Raw genomic sequence first — 4,368 nt, forward strand, 5'->3', positions numbered from 1 at the left:
GGAAATTCTCCATCCTTAACCACTGTTCTCGTTCCGGAAGCCGCCCTATGCCTTGGCTTTTTGCGTTTTCGTGCGAGCCCTTTCGAACCACGATCGAAATTCATCTCGCGCGGGGGGAACTTTTTTCCCCCCTTTTTGGATTTTGCCGAGTTGCATTGAGACAGTAACTACCCGAATGAGCTTGAGCACATGCGCGCACTGAGTTTCGAGCCCATGAGGGCCTCTCTTGTTTTGTTCGTATACCCCCAGCACGATAGTACAACTCGTCCATTTGATCGGAGTAACCTATCGCGTGTTTGGCATAGACTTTCCCAGGTAGTTAACGTAGCATCCTCGGAATACAACGTTTCCTTCTGAGACGCAAACTGCCCTTACTTTGGACTTCGAGAGTCACTCGCCTCGAAACACGCCTTCTGTAGACATTGAATTCCAGGCGGGCTCCCCGAAACTTCCGATGAACGGCAGGTAGATGCGCCTTGGGCTCTGCCCGCTAAACTCTTTGTCCATGTTGCAGGTTTGGTCGACACCCCAGCATGTGATTAGTTCCGGAGCCCTCTTCATCGGCACCCGAGCCGTTCATGGACTTCGCCACCATTGCGCCTCGTCGCGGGAATTGGACCCGAGGCGCCCTCCAGATTGACCTCCTTCCTCGGATGCGTCGGAGCGTTAACTCGCTATTTGAGGGCTGCTAAAGGTCGATCCTCCCCGGCCGACTTCACCATTTTGGACTTTGGCCTTCCAATATTTTAGTAGTCTAGTGCGTGATTTCTTGGTACTCCATTCTGCCCCACCTTCTACGGGCTTCTATGAACTTTCAGAGCTCGCTGCTTGCTGCTGAGAGTGCGCGGCCGCTTCTGGAATGCCGATCCCCAGCCGTTGAACGGTTTCCGCTTTGACACGGCATCCATCGTTCGTTGCGTAGCGCTTGGAGAGTTGCCATCATTGAAGTTGTTGAGGTCGTTCGCCTCTTCTGTTTTCTCAGATCCCGTGTTGGCTAACGGATCCCGTCCACAGATTACCATATGCCTTTCGACTTGTTCTCGCAAGGCCTGGCTGACGTTATGCCTTTGGGCCGGGCTACCTTTGAGAGAGTCACTACCGCCCTCGGCAACGAAGATTCGGCCAGAGCAGCATCTGACCTGGTGGAAGGAGAGATCTCACCCGATGAGCCTTCCGCATCAAAAACGCGTCGGCGAGATCTTCGTGCGGCAGCTTCAACTTCTTCGCTACCAACGGAGTTTCTCTTGGAGAGAGCTTTGCGAGGACTTGCCCCGACTTGCGAGGGCGAGGTGGATTCGCGACCGACGGTGACAGATACTCCTCGAACTTTTGTTGGTCGAATTCGTACCTCGACGCTCCTCCTTCCGACCGCGATCGGGCATCCGCTCGGGCTGCCGACCGACGCACAGCTTCGGCCCCAGTAAAGCCTGGCTTGCGCTCCCACTGTGGCTCGCCAGCCATTGGTCGCTCGGCGAAAAATCGCTAGCTTATGCTTCATTCGTCGCCATATGCATTAGCCTATCTCAGCTTAACAACTTTATGCGTATCTACAAAGATCCGGTCTTTTTATAAGATCCGGTACAATGAAAAAGTCCAAAGAAAACAAAGTTAAAGGATTACAATTCTTCCTTATTGTCGAACAATCGCGAGCTCCTGTTTTGCCGATGGTCGCTCCGCTTTGTGGTTCATGCCTGCGCCGGGGCTGGCTATTTGGCCGAACGTCCTTGGCCGAACCACCGCGTGATTGATCTAGCGCACAAGCCACATCTACCGACGTATTACGGGCGATCTCATCCCACAAGGGAGAGTGATAGTAGCCGGGCAGGATCGTATTCACCAACGAAACGACCGCTCGACATCTGCTGGGATCTAAGGAGCCCAAGCTTAGATACACGGAGCGCTATGAACGACCGTAAGATTCTGAGGATTAAAGCCTCCTCTCGAACTCCCCTGGCCTTTTTTCGGCGCATCGCGGCGCGCGGTCTAGGGTGCTGGTCGCTCCGCTAAGAATCAAAATCCGGTACTCCAATTCTTCGAAGCCTTCAGAATCATCCGAAGTGAGGTGACCAATCCGGCAGGATTTCGGCTCTCTCCAAAGTTATCAGAAGGCAGCTCCCCCAAATGACGACGGAGTACGCAAGGACGCCTATCTTATCCTCTCAGAACTGCTGCGACTGGTATGCACAGTTCTGACCGCCTAGCCACCCTGGGTGGCTCGGCCACCGCAGGCCCACCCTAGGTGGCTCCCGCTTCCTGAACTCATCCCTCTAGTATTGGGTGCGGCCCTTTCGCGGGTGCCGAGCCACCTTAGGTGGTTTTCGGTTCGGGCTCGACTTCCCCGCAGGCGCTGCAGCTCGGGTTCTTTAGTCGTTCTTCCGTCCTGTCTTCGGTTTCCTGTTATTGTCCAGTTTCCATCTTCGGTATGATTTTGCTTGATTTGTGAGATTGATTCCGCGATTCTGGCCCAGTTAAACTCAGCCAGGTCCTGCTTGAGCTTCAATCCATTTTGTTGGAAGACCCGGTCGACTCCCCGAAACACACTAACGTCTGTTCACATCGCCAGCCATTAGCTTTGCCTCTTTAGTTCGTCTTCGTTGCTTGACACGTTGCTCGACTTTGTCGCAATCATCGCGCCGAGCTGATGTCACAAATGGCGCACCTATAAAGCAGCTTTTATACGCCTAACAAGTTGGCTCTAACCACCCTCTTGTCTCATTCTCCTCTTCTTCTTCATTCTCTTGCTCCTCCCAACCAAGTCTCCTTTCCCAAGGCAATCTGGTACAGCAAATTATTTTTCTCGATCCCTCTCGACGCATTCTCCAGACGATCTGGGATTTCTCCACTATTTACCATCTGCTCACCATTCTCCCTCCTGCCGCCTCAACTTCCAGTATTAGGCGAATTAACAACGGATATGAGTTACCTTAATCGCCGGTGCTAACTATGCTACGAGAGTTCTCGAAAGTGCACACTCCATGCTGCAGACAAAGCAACACCTGAAACAACCTTTTCTCCACCGGGCTCCAGCAAACATATCCCTTTTGAGTAGCAGAATATCCCACAAAGATACACTTCACAGCTCTAGGTGCAAGCTTCCCGACAGATGGCCTGTTGTCCTTCATAAAGCACACACAGCCAAACACTTTGAGTGGAAGGATCCCACCATTATCTCCCTTCAATATCTCGCACGGAGACTTCCAATCCAACACTCTCGAGGGCATTCTGTTGATCAATGCTGCTGCGGTCAATACTGCTTGCCCCCATAATGTTTCTGGGACATTCATAGAGATCATCATGCTTCTAGCAACCTCTAAAAGATGTCTGTTCTTCCTTTCCGCTACCCCATTCTGAGCTGGTGTGTATGGACAGGTTGTCTGGTGATGTATTCCTTGAGTTGACAAATATTCTTCAAAGGCTCTGTTGGTATACTCTGTCCCATTATCTGACCTCAATACTTTCACCACTGCTCCGTATTGAGTCTGAACAGTCCTATGAAAATTTTGGAAGCACCCAAACACATCACTCTTATTCTTCATCAGGTATAACCAAGTAACACGAGAGAAGCAATCAATAAATGTAACAAAATATTTGTATCCATTCATAGAACTTGTGGAACAAGGCCCCCAAACATCTGAATGTACCAAGTCAAATGCATGAGAACTTCTATGACCAGAACTAACATAAGAGCTTCTAGTAAGCTTTCCAAACTCACATGCATCACACACAAGTTTCTGTTTATTTGCTTTCTCAAATAAAGAAGGATACAATCTACCTAAAACACTAAAGGATGAGTGTCCCAAACGCTGGTGATGAAGCATTAACTCATTTTCAGCACTCATTTTATATCCTACTCCTGCTTCCTCTATGACTGACACCAATGCTGAATCCAGCCCTTCACGATCCAGATACCACAGTCCACTACGCCATGTAAGATTGGTAAATATGGAGAAATCAATGTCTGAGAATGGTGAGAGATCAGAAAAATCAATTTCTGTAACGATTCCTTGGCAAGAGACTTGGCACCAGTGGCACTGTAGGTACTGTTCCCGCAATTTATTTCCCCTTCCTACTATAGGTAAGTAGTCCCCCCTGAGCCGTTGGTCTAACACCTCTTGTCTCATTCTCCTCTTCTTCTTCATTCTCTTGCTCCTCCTCAACCAAGTCTCCTTCCCAAGGAATCGTTACAGAAATTGATTTTTCTGATCTCTCACCATTCTCAGACATTGATTTCTCCATATTTACCAATCTCTCACCATTCTCCTCCTCTCGCCTCATACTTCCAGTATTAGGCGAGTTAACAACGGATGAAGTTACCTTTCGGGTGTAATATAGCTCGAGTTCTCGGAAGTGCACGTCCATGCTCACAAA

The sequence above is a fragment of the Asparagus officinalis genome, chromosome 10 (genome assembly GCF_001876935.1).
Source record: "Asparagus officinalis chromosome 10, Aspof.V1, whole genome shotgun sequence".
NCBI lineage: Eukaryota > Viridiplantae > Streptophyta > Magnoliopsida > Asparagales > Asparagaceae > Asparagus > Asparagus officinalis.